Raw genomic sequence first — 13285 nt, 5'->3', positions numbered from 1 at the left:
AGGGATCTGGATCAAGGGAGCAGCCCCTACTCAAAGATCCAAAGGGCCATCCAAAATGGCCTGCCAATTTAACATCGTGACATCTCTGTAAAACAGCGATGTTTTATATATAGTTTATCCCCTTTCCAGGCAAGACCCAAATGCAGCTCTTTTGTCCCCCTGCTGTGTCTCCCTGTTGGCTGACCCCACCACTGGCTGGCCCCGCCACTCACCTTCCCCTCCCAGTCACTCCTTGCCTGGCCTGAGAAGGTAAGGGTGATGGTGGGGGATGGAGAGCTCCATATTCCAGAGCAGGAGCGGAGCACCCCTGTACTTGCTGGGTCTCACAGGGGCCCTTGCTGGTGCTCCATGCACCTTGGTCACTCAGGGAGACACGTGACTTGCTCTCTGCCTAGAAACTGGCCCGGCTGCAGCTGACATCGTTGCTCTTGCCTCCATGGCCTGCCTGCTATCTTGCAGTGCCTTGTGCACCACAGTTAAATTTAGTGTGCTTCACAATGGGGGAGATGGTGCCCTGTCTCCCTCCTGGAGCCCATTACGATGCGGAGCATTGGCTGCAGCCAGGCCAGGCCAGTGTATCAGGGCAGAGAGCAAGTCACGCGTCTCCCCGGGTGACCGAGGTGCACATAGCACCAACAAGGGCCAGAAGAAGCACTCGTGAGATGAGGCAAGTACAGGAGTGGTTTGCTCCCGCTCTGGAATATGGAGTGAGTCTCCATCCCCCACCGTCGCCCTTACCTTCTCAGGCCAGGAGAGGAGTGACTGGGAGGTGAGGGCGACAAGTGGGGCCAGCCAGTGGTGGGTTCAGCCGACAGGGAGCCACAGCTGGGGGATGAAAGAGTTTCATTTATCTGGGAACCTGAAATGACTCTTGATTTAAATCATATGGTAAAAAACACCCAAAGAACAATATCAGCAAAAAAAACCCACCAACCTTTGCCTGTTTTTGGAAATGGTTCAAGAGGGAACACACACACACACACAAGAGAGAGAGATGGAGAGAGAGACAGGCGAAAGAGAGAGAGGGAGGGAAAGATGAGAGAGAGAGAGACAGGGCGAAAGAGAGAGAGAGAGACAGAGAAAGAGAGAGAGAGAGATACCGGTTTCCCACAGAAAAGAAAACACTGGGAGCCACAAAACCTGGGTAGGCATGGCTGGGTAGGAGTGAGTGATGTCAAATTGGCCACACCCACCCAGGTTTTGTAGTTCCTGGTGTTTTCTGTGGGAAATGGGTCCAAATGGCTCTTTGAGTGTTTAACATTGCAAACCCCTGGTATCAACGATTGTGCACAACAGAAGGTACCAATATGCTTATTTTGCAAAGGAACAAACAACTAAGGCCTCTGCCTGTACAAAATTAATCTGCTTGGTGGATATAAGATGCTCTTTGGTGTACTGAAGAAGAATAAAAATTTATAGAGAAAAGGTAGTATAGAGTGGCAAAAACTGGAATATGAACATTCCACATTGCAGCATTTTGCTAAATATTCCATTTGTTTATTATTAATGTGTATTACTATAAACTAAAATACATGAAGCTATACATTTTCTGATTATTTTCTGCTTTTTACTGCTCTAATTATTTTTAGGTGTGTGGCCTGGCAAAGGTAGATAATGGACCTCATATCAAGAATTGTACGTATATAGAAGGTCTAATCTTATATTTATGGTGTAATGAATATACCATTGCACCAAATCTCTGTAATTCCAGCTTGAGATATTACTTTTTCCAGAGTTTCTAAGAAAGGCAAGAGGAAAAAACAGGTATGGTCATTTCTTTCTCCAATTAGGAAGTGCAGCTTTATCTGAAGAGAATTGGAGAAGCATAACTTTTTGATCAGAGTTTCCATATGGAACTGCCTGTATTTTTCCTCTTAACAGTTTTGACTTTTTAAATAAATACTTTCTATATTCCTCAAGAAGTTATTGCAAATGGAAGTTCTGAAAATATTTAACCTATTACTGGTGGGGGGGAGAACCTGAAACTTCTCAGCAAACAGTTGATCAATAATAACCAGTATATTTATTGTCAGGAGTTCTGATTTTTTTCTCCTCTGAGAATCTCAGTGGGAATGGTGGTGAAATTTTTGTATGCAAGAGCTCTTTTGGGAAAGGAGGGGTAGGAAAATAGATATATTAAATTTTTAGCAATTACAAAAAGAACTGTGTAGACTACAAAAGTATATGTAAGCCGCCCTGAATCTTCGGAGAAGGGCGGGATATAAATGTAAATAATAATAAAAAAAAGAATCACTTTTTATGTGATTTTATTGATTGCTAACAGAAAAAAAGAAATATTACGTGCCTTTAGCAGTTGCCTTATCTCTTATTGTTTAGTTTACCAGTTTTTACTTGAGTATCCAGATGATGTGTGCTGAACATCAAAGACTAGAGAAATAGAGACTGTGCAGTCTAGTCTGGATGAGGTTGCACATGGGCTCTTCTCATTTTTTTTCCTATTGTTCAGGAAACCTTTGTAAGTCTAACTTGCTATCTTGTAGAATATTCTTGAAAAATATCCATTTTTTACATGTTTATATCACATATATAAATATTAATCTTCTGTCCACATAGACCTCTATATTTTTGACTGATTCTGCTCCTCTACTGGTTCTACTGTGTTCTTGTCACCAACTACGTTGCTTCATTTGATTGAGGTCAATTTAGAATCAACACATGTCCAGAAATCCAGTGTTGGAATTTTCATAATTCTGCTAGGCTAAACAACAGTTATTTATAAGGAATGGCAGTTTTTGCTCCCAAACATAAAGCAATCACTTTTGCCTCAATGGTAATTAAGTAAATGATAATTTAATAGAAAAATAATATAGAATGTGTAAAAATTCATAACATGAAATTTTTGAGTCAGTAAGACAGTAGTTTTTGAGTAATGCATATTAACAATTCATGTATTTGTTAATATGCATTACTCATGTACTTACAATTATCCATGATTGATTGGGAGGGGGTGGGATTATATGTAGGTATAGGCAGTGATAATTAGCTGCTGACAATTTTCTTTCAGAAACAGAAATATGAGGGGCTGATTCATTTTAGTCTGGTTGCAATTTCTGTTGTGCTATGTACCATTCTAGTGATGCTCTTGCCATTACAGTGGTGAGGTCACCTGAGTTCCTTATTTACATATTCAAGCACATGTCCCAAGTAGCAGCCTTTAGAGGCAATAGAAAGAAAATTTGCAGATGGTTAAGGTCATTTAACTTGAATAAGTGTTCTAACATGCTAATAGTTTTTAAAAACTCAAGTACTAAAAATTTAAAAAATGCAACTAAAGTACATTGAAGTGGAGAGGTAAGTCTGCCTCTAAATGACACTTTGGTTCCTGGATAACCTACTTAATTATTTCATATAATTCTTAAACAAGATGAGAGATCAATTGAGTCCAAAGGAGCTAATCTGCAGGGTAAATTGGTTTAAATTGTTAAAAGTAGTTTCCTTATCAAAGATGTATTTTGTGCATGATTATTATATGGAAGCTTAAGCAGATCAGCGACATCAGGAGAGGAGCCATTTCAGGACTTTAAAACTGCCTAGGGAAACCCCACAAACTGTAATCGTTTCCTTTGCAGATCATTGCTTTGCCTTCCAGGCAGAACTCTGTTCAAAATAAGCATCCCTAGTTTAAATGTTTTTGAGCAATAGCTTGTTTTTATTGAAATTGGGAGGGCTAACTACAGATTCCCTGGTATGAAATCAATTTAACTGATAAAAAAAATGTATTTTTTGGTTATTGTTTTTGTAACCTGCTAATTCAACCTCTTTTCCTGCTCTTTGTGGCTTTTCTCAGGCATCTACTACACCAGCCAATCAGGATATTTGCAGGTGAAGTATTAACTGTGTCATTGCACTAAAACTGATGATAGTCACAGTGTCTGAAGTTATGCTATTTTACAGCTGATGATCCAGGAAATCTTGCAGGGCAAATGACAGTTGGTCTTCCAATACGTAGTCACTTCTTTTATGTTTTCAAATTGCCATATTAAAATGTGTTAGAAATACTTGGTAACATAATATTATATTTTTATACAATACCTAGTTTTTCCCATAACAATAGCTCTGTAAGATGAGTACACTCTGTAAGATGAGATAGTGCCTGACCTAGGGTCACCTTGGGAAACTTCCACAATGGACTAGAAAGTGGATCTCCACAATCGGAGTCCAGCATTTGAATCACTGCACCACAAAACATTTTGGATTCTAAATAGCTGTTCCAACTGTAGCAGAAGTGTTTTGAGCTATCACCAGAACATTTCTCACAAAGTTGGAACAACTCATTTGGAGCTTGAAACATGTTTCAAGTGTACTTATTTTACACATTACTACAAGTATACATACAGTCATGGCTGAAAGTGTTGGCACCCCAGAAATTTTTCCAGAAAATCAAGTATTTCTTACAGAAAAGTATTGCAGTAACACATGCTTTGTTATACACATGTTTATTCCCTTTGTGTGTATTGGAACAAAACAAAAAAAGGCAGGAAAAAAAGCAAATTGGACATAATGTCAAACAAAAATCCAAAAATGGGCTGGACAAAATTATTGGCACCCTTTCAAAATTGTGGATAATTAAGATTGTTTCAAGCATGTGATGCTCCTTTAAACTCACCTGGGGCAAGTAACAGGTGTGGGCAATATAAAAATCACACCTGAAAGGAGATAAAAAGGAGATAAGTTCACTTAGTCTTTCCATTGTGTGTCTGTGTGTGCCACGCTAAGCATGGACAACAGAAAGAGGAGAAGAGAACTGTCTGAGGACTTGAAAACCAAAATTGTGGAAAAATATCAACAATCTCAAGGTTACAAGTCCATCTCCAGAGATCTAGATTTGCCTTTGTCCACAGTGTGCAACATTATCAAGAAGTTTGTAACCCATGGCACTGTAGCTAATCTCCCTGGGCGTGGACGGAAGAGAAAAATTGATGAAAGGTTGCAACGCAGGATAGTCCGGATGGTGGATAAGCAGCCCTAAACAAGTTCCAAAGAAATTCAAGCTGTCCTGCAGGCTCGGGGCATCAGTGTCAGTGTGAACTATCCGTCAACATTTAAATGAAATGAAACGCTATGGCAGGAGACCCAGGAGGACCCCACTGCTGACACAGAGACATCAAAAAGCAAGACTACAGTTTGTCAGAATGTATTTGAATAAGCCAAAATCCTTCTGGGAAAACGTCTTGTGGACAGATGAGACCAAGATAGAACTTTTTGGTAAAGTACATCATTCTACTGTTTACCGAAAACGGAATGAGGCCTACAAAGAAAAGAACACAGTACCTACAGTGAAATATGGTGGAGGTTCAATGATGTTTTGGGGTTGTTTTGCTGCCTCTGGCACTGGGTGCCTTGACTGTCTGCAAGGCATCATGAAATCTGAGGATTACCAAAGGATTTTGGGTCGCACTGTAGAGCCCAGTGTCAGAAAGCTGGGTTTGCGTCCGAGATCTTGGGTCTTCCAGCAGGACAATGACCCCAAACACATGTCAAAAAGCACCCAGAAATGGATGGCAACAAAGCGCTGGAGAGTTCTGAAGTGGCCAGCAATGAGTCCAGATCTAAATCCCATTGAACACCTGTGGAGAGATCTTAACATTGCTGTTGGGAAAAGGCGCCCTTCCAATAAGAGAGCCCTGGAGCAGTTTGCACAGGAAGTGTGGTCCAAAATTCTGGATGAGAGGTGTAAGAAGCTTATTGATGGTTATAGGAAGCAACAGATTTCAGTTATTTTTTCCAAAGGGTGTGCAACTAAATATTAATTTAAAGGTGCCAATAATTTTGTCCAGCCCATTTTTGGAGTTTTGTGTGACATTATGTCCAATTTGCTTTTTTTCCTGCTTTTTTGTTTTGTTTTGTTCCAATACACACAAAGGGAATAAACATGTGTATAGCAAAACATGTGTTACTGCAATACTTTTCTGTGAGAAATACTTGATTTTCTGGAAAAAATTCTGGGGTGCCAACACTTTTGGCCATGACTGTAAAATCAACAAATATAAGACGTTTTTGATCAGGGAATACTTGATATTACAAGATTTAAAAATAAACCAAATGACCACACATACATTACTTTTATGCACATTGTGCCAATTTCCAATATAGAGGTGGAATGGGGCAGAGGTGCATGGAGAATATTCTATGGTGGTGAGAACTGGTTCTCATAAGCTGTCATTTTTCTCATTTTTCTTTATAAGGTAGGTAAAATGAGGACCCAGATTGTTGGGGGCAATAAGTTGACTTTGTATATAATATACAAATGGATGAAGACTATTGCTTAACACAATGTAAGCTGCCCTGAGTCTTCAGAGAAGGGCGGGATATAAATGCAAATTAAAAAAAAGACTCCATAATACCTAGAAAAAAGCACATAGGCAGGGGTGAAATTCAGCCAGTTGTATCCAGCTCAGGCGAACTGGTAGCAGCAGATGCAGGAGGCTCCGCCCACCTGCAGAGACGTCATGGTGTCACTTTTTGCGACATTTTAAGCCTCTGCTCATGCGCAGAAGGCTTTGCATATGCACAGACGCACAAGCACATTTGCGAACTGGTAGGGAAGGTAAGTGAATTTCACCCCTGCACATAGGGCAGACTTCAATAAATCCTGTCCGGCCATGCTATGCTGTATGCTCATGCATATACATGTTTAAATGATCTTGGCATGTAATGCATTGTGGCACATGGATTATGCCACCATATTGACTGGCCTATTTAATTCTGCCTTTTTTATGTTTGTTATTTGCCTTCTTCATACTGGCTGAAAATGTCATTTCTTCAACAAATTGTATGTACGCTCTTTAATTTTTTTGTGCTTTTATTCTATTGTTCTGCATGCAGTTCCAGTGAAGTGTGTTCTGAATGTTGTCATCCCAGTCCAGTACAATAATCTGTTATCTTGAAAAATCTTGTCTGCCAAAATGCTCTGACTCCAGGGGTCACTGTAACAGTAACCTGTCAGAATATGTTGCAGGCTTCCAAGGCAAACTCCCATGGGCATGAACATGTCTATTCTCTCAAGTCTAAGAATGAAAAATCCAGCCATGCTCTGAAATTCTCCAAGTCACTCAGTGATATGGATCAGAAGGCTCAGTATACAATTGACAGATTTAGCTGCGTGGAATGAACATGTTCAGAGGGCAGACTTACCCAAATGCAAGAGCAGTGTTTAAGACTTAACATATGTCATAAGGAGAAGAAACCATTCAGCTTCAGGCACTTCACTGTTAGCAATTGCAGACACTCATATTTCTGGTCACTCTCAACCAATTACTCAAGCACTTCTCTGGCTACTGATATTCATAGTGCTGTATGTATTCTTCTCCTGGAGGACAAGTATAGCAACGAAATCTCCCAGAGTAAAGATTTGTTGCAGTACCTTTTCTCTTTCTCTCATAGTTCCAAATCAAGCAGTCATGAACTGGATAACAAGTCAAGCTGTCTCTGGCCAGAGAAATCATCCAGTGGTATGGTAGAGAGCACAGATTTCTGTTCAGATGATACGGGGTCTTTGAGGACAATTCTGTGAGGCTGAAAATTACAGCACTGCGGGCACCACTCTGCTCAGCTGAAAAGGATAGTGATCTAGACTGCCCTTCCCAATTATCAGAAAATTTCCCTCCACTTTCCCCTGTATCTGTGTCTGGAGATGTCTGCAGGTTGGTTTATGCCAAACCACTTTCTCTGTCCCCTCCCAGATCTATGGTAACTTGCTCTGCTCTTTTCATTTTCTCAACCATTCACTTTAGTTCACACTGAGCTTTATTTTCTACTGAAAGAAAATTTCTTCTTTTTTGAATGTGCAAAGCATTTTGGTTTTTTTCTCTGATGCCATGCTAATCATGTATTTTCTTACATATGTTCCATTTATTGTATGTATAGGAAAAAAGGATATCTAGAGTGAAGAAGTGTTTTCTTTCTTCCTGCAAGCTTTTTAAAAATACCTATCTCTGAGAAATATGTAGTGCTTCACATCTTGGAACAACTGAGTTGCTTGCCCCTGAAACGGATCTCAGTTTCCCTGGTTCCAAGCACTCTTCATTGCATAATTGCCTTTTCACCTTTGTGCACATCTTTCTTTTCCAAAAATAGCCTTTCCTGTTCAGGTTAATCCTCAACCAAGACAGGTATCCTGGTTGTCTGCATATGCCATCATCTCCCAGAATTCTGGGGCTCTTGAGAAAGAGAGTGGCACTGATATAAAAGTTTCCACTGAAAAGGACTTTCCTTGTACCCACAATCTTTCAGAGGTCATCCATGCGTCTCACTGAATTTTCTACAATGTTACTAGTGTAATTCAGGACATTTGATACAATAGTGAGAAGTGCTATCCCACAATTTTGAATACCCATTTAACTTCCTCTGAAACTTCTGGTCATGGGGATTTATGGTTCAGTATGGAATCATGGCTACACTAAACCTGTGCCAGAATTTTGTGCAAAAAGTCTTGGACAAAGCAAGGTGAGATTGCTGCTTGCTAGTTGCTTTTGTGGCAGGAAGTTTATAAATGATTATCCCAGAAATTCCAAGGAAAATATTTGAAACACATTTCCCTTCCAGCAACATTTTAAAATGTGAAAATTCAATTTTCATGTCATTGTAGATTATAATAGTGATTTAAAATAACCAATTTTCCATGACTTAGGCACATAATTGTCATTGATGAAGCACAGCAGTAAGTAAAGCCCCATTAAGGGCTGGTTTAGCTCACGCTGGTAAAAGCCTGTTATTAAGAACACAGTAGCCTGCAATTACTGCAGGTTCGAGCCCGGCCCAAGGTTGACTCAGCCTTCCATCCTTTATAAGGTAGGTAAAATGAGGACCCAGATTGTTGGGGGGGCAATAAGTTGACTTTGTAAAAATATACAAATAGAATGAGACTATTGCCTTATACACTGTAAGCCGCCCTGAGTCTTCGGAGAAGGGCGGGGTATAAATGTAAACAAAAAAAAAAAAATTAACCTAGTTGAAAAGTTAATGTTCTCCTTTGTCCTTCCTTTTTTTTTTTTTTACAAATTTTTGATTGTTTTGGGCTTATAATTAAAGAGAAGCAAGAAATCAACATTTTAGTTTAGCCTACTTGAGCAGTGGACAGGAAGGCCTGGAGGAATGTTGTCCATGGGGTCGCGATGGGTCGGACACGACTTCGCAACTAACAACAACAACTTGAGCAGTTATTTCAGACTCTGAAATATAGTCACATATGATCTCAGATAATTTATTATTCTTTGATATTATGCCTTTTTTCAAAAAGACATTTTTCTAGTTTACCCCATAGTTCTTTCCCCTAATAAATTGCTATGTTCTTGTCATAGGATATGCCATTGTGAAGGAGATGATGAGAGTCCATTAATTACTCCCTGTCATTGTACAGGAAGCCTTAATTTTGTCCATCAAGCTTGTCTGCAGCAGTGGATCAAGAGCTCAGCCACCAGTTGCTGTGAACTCTGCAAATATGAATTCATCATGGAGACCAAATTGAAACCTTTAAGAAAAGTAGGTCCTGGAATGATACCATAGAGTCAAATATAATCATGAATTTCCTCTTTAGCACAGATTGCTGCTATTTATTTGTTGTTGTGAATCTTCACATTTAAAAAAGAATAAACCATTGCATTATGAAGCAAAGTATTAAGAGGATCTTGGTGTTAAATTAATGTTTTTGAGTCCTAAGGATAGTCTTTTCAAAAGCATAAATGAGAGATAATTATTATGTCTGTTCATTTGGAAAGGTGACCATCTGCCCAGAAGAAAGAACAAGCTGAGGTAACAGTGACTGTGGGAAAAGTAAACAGAGTTTTGGGAGCAGTTGTATCTATTGCCTCCAATAAATAGCAATAGCACTTATATATACCACTTCACAGTACTTTACAGTTTTACAGAGTCAGCCCCCAGCAATCTGGGTCCTAGCTATTTTATGACTGGCCACATCACAGTTGCAGCAGTTTGTAAATTGGAAGGAGCTATTTGGGCATCAGGTCCATCCTCTACCTAGCTTAGATAATATCTGAGAAATAATCTTTTAGCCCTTGCTGGAGCAATAGAGAGAGCACCTACTGTTTTTTACAGTAGTTGTTAACAGACAGTTATAATAGCTAAGATGTTTTTCTCAATGTCAGAGTCTTTTGCTTGTAGTGAAAATCTTTTATTTCATGTCCTGAGACAGGAATGAAAAAGGATAATTCCTAAATCGTTTCTATATGTCATCATTTCTCTACATATGAATGAAGTAATTTTTTCACAATTTCTTTTTCCAAGACTATGATTGATAAGAAACAATCATACCAGATGAACTATGATTAATAGAGCTTTTACTCACAATTAGCTTTTCTTGGTAGCTTTAAGCAATTCTGTATTAATAAATGTATGCACATAATATGTGAATTCTGCATTGCTAGATTTATTTCTAATTTGCATTTCTAAAGTTGCCACAATGACGTTGGTGGCAACGGTGACGTTGTGTAATAGAGTAAATTCAAAATAAAGCTTTAAAACAAGCTCTAAAACAAAAGGAATATCATCCCAGTAGAACAAAGTATCCACTATAACAACCTTGCATAGGGAACATCTTAGTCCACAATCTGGGGAAAGAGCCAGCTCTTCAAAGCACATTTAAAAGACAGCAGGATCAGTGTCAGCTCCCAGATATTTTTACAGGGACACTGACATTTTGGTGTGAGGAAGGATGGGGAGGAATGGAGTGGTCTGTATATGAAGTTTCTGTTTCTTGCATTACTGTGTTAATCTTTATATGAAGGCTCTGTTTCTGTTTCCCTGCAATGATGTAGTGTGGGAGGAGTTTAGTTAGCATTGCTTTAAATAGCTGGTTTTAAATGAGAAGCTTCAGTTCTTGCCTAGATCTCTTGTTATCACAAACCTTCCAATAAAACTACTTTTGGAACTACTGCAGTTTCAAGAGTCCTGCTTTCTTGGGAAGATTGGAAAGGCAAGACCTTACATTAGGCAATAACTGCAAACTGGTCGACCCAGACTCAGCACTATTGTGGGGACCGTGCACACCATGTCGGCCCAGGGCAGTGACCACGAAGAGGCTGAAGACTGGGGGAGAACCCCACCCCCTCAAAATCTCCCTTCTGAAATGGCAGCTGAGCAGCCCCGCTTTCATTTCAAATTATTTCTATTTCTTAATTACATATCTTCAATCATTCCTTTACATTGATCCTTCATCTCCCCCCCTCTCCTCCCTTCCCCCCCTCCCCCCTCCCACCCCCCGAGACTTCCCAGAACAGAATACAGGGTATAAAATTAACAATCATAAATTAAAATACAACATAAGTCAAATCCATAGTCACTCCTCTCTAAGACCTTAACTCCTTCCAAAACAGAAAAGTACATTCTTCTTCCAGTCTATTATATATCAGTCCATTCCACTCCTAAAATCTTCAGAATCTTCCAATTAAGTTAGTATTTCCAGTTCATCAATAAAATATCTTCATCAATTAAGACCAAATATATCTCCAATCTTCATCGATCAAGACCAAAACGATATTCCATCTTCCAGTATTCATCAGAAATTCTTCTATAATATACCTTTCTTCCTTAAACAGTATCCCAAATATAATTCATATTTCCAGCTTAAATTCTTAAATTTTATGCAATCTCCAAAAGTAAACAATATTCTATCTTCTCATATCTTTAATATCACTTACATAAATCAAATAACATTGCTAATATTAATATTTCATACATCTGTCAGATAACATTATTAAAATTATAACTTATAGCCAAAATATATCAATTATAACAAATTCTATTTAACCAGATACCAACATTACATCCATAAATTTTTCTATCCTCCAAGGGTTAAACAATATTCCATCTTCCCATTCCTTTATACCTCACATATATCAAATAGTGATATACCTAAAATATGTCAGTTATAAAAATTAAACCCTATATATATATATTAAAAAAAAAAAAAAGATACCATCAAAATCACATCTTAAACATTCACCTTCCCCTTGTCTTCTATCTTACACATTTCCTTACACATTTTCAATCTCCAAAAATATCACTTACATAAATCAAATAACATTGCAAATATTAATATTTCTTCAATTTACCTTACATCTATCAAATAACATTATTAGGATTATAACTTATATCCAAAATATATCAATTATAACAATTAAATTCTATTTAACCAGATACCAACATTACATCCATAAATTTTTCTATCCTCCAAGGGTTAAACAATATTCCATCTTCCCATTCCTTTATACCTCACATATATCAAATAATGATATACCCAAAATAAGTCAGTTGTAAAAATTAAACCCTATATATATATGTTAAAAAAAAAAATACCATCAAAATCACATCTTAAGCATTCTCCTTCCCCTTGTCTTCTATCTTACACATTTCCTTACACATTTTCTTATACCTTTTCCACCATCTGCTCATCAATCAACTTAACATCTAGCAATAAAGACTTTCCAATCTTTAATATATTGGTGTAAAAATCTCTTGTTTAAAAACTTATTAAGAAAAGATAAGCCTCCAAAAGTTCCTATTAAAAAAAAAGAAAAAGTAATAATAATAATAAAAAAAAATTCCATATTTGAAATGAAGAAGTTTGCAAGATTTTGATAATTAGTTCTGTTTGCTTAAGAATCATTCCTAAACTGTAAAATCTACCAAAAAGAGAGGAAAAAAAAAATTCCAATAAACTTTTCTTCTTAAACATTGTAATAAAGAAAAAGGTAAAAGGAGAAAAAAATCATTAACAATTCTTGTTAGCTTGTTATGCTCTTCTTCTTTATAATTTCGCTTTCCTTTGTATATTGCAAACGCCATTTTAGATCCACTCAGGTTGAAAGTTAGTTCAAAGGAAAGCTATTTAAGAACTGAAGTTAAGATTTATTACTTGCAAATTCTCTATTAAAAAAAAAATAAAAGAATAATAATAATAAAAAAAATTCCATATTTGAAATGAAGAAGTTTGCAAGATTTTAATAATTAGCTCTGTTTGCTTAAGAATCATTCCTAAACTGTAAAATCTACCAAAAAGAGAGGAAAAAAAATTCCAATAAACTTTTCTTCTTAAACATTGTAATAAAGAAAAAGGTAAAAGGAGAAAAAAATCATTAACAATTCTTGTTAGCTTGTTATGCTCTTCTTCTTTATAATTTCGCTTTCCTTTGTATATTGCAAACGCCATTTTAGATCCACTCAGGTTGAAAGTTAGTTCAAAGGAAAGCTATTTAAGAACTGAAGTTAAGATTTATTACTTGCAAATTCTCTATTAAAAAATAAAATA

At 37.5% G+C, this 13285-nt stretch overlaps 1 pseudogene; it reads left to right on the top strand.

Moving 5' to 3' along the window:
• The first annotated feature begins 497 nt into the window (after positions 1–497).
• Positions 498–13285, top strand: part of LOC131194997 (uncharacterized) — a 28693-nt pseudogene continuing 15905 nt past the window's right edge.

The sequence above is a fragment of the Ahaetulla prasina genome, chromosome 3 (assembly GCF_028640845.1).
Source record: "Ahaetulla prasina isolate Xishuangbanna chromosome 3, ASM2864084v1, whole genome shotgun sequence".
In the NCBI taxonomy this organism is placed as follows: Eukaryota; Metazoa; Chordata; class Lepidosauria; order Squamata; family Colubridae; genus Ahaetulla; species Ahaetulla prasina.
Note: the sequence above shows the minus strand (reverse complement) of the source record. Positions and strands in the feature narration are given on the sequence as shown.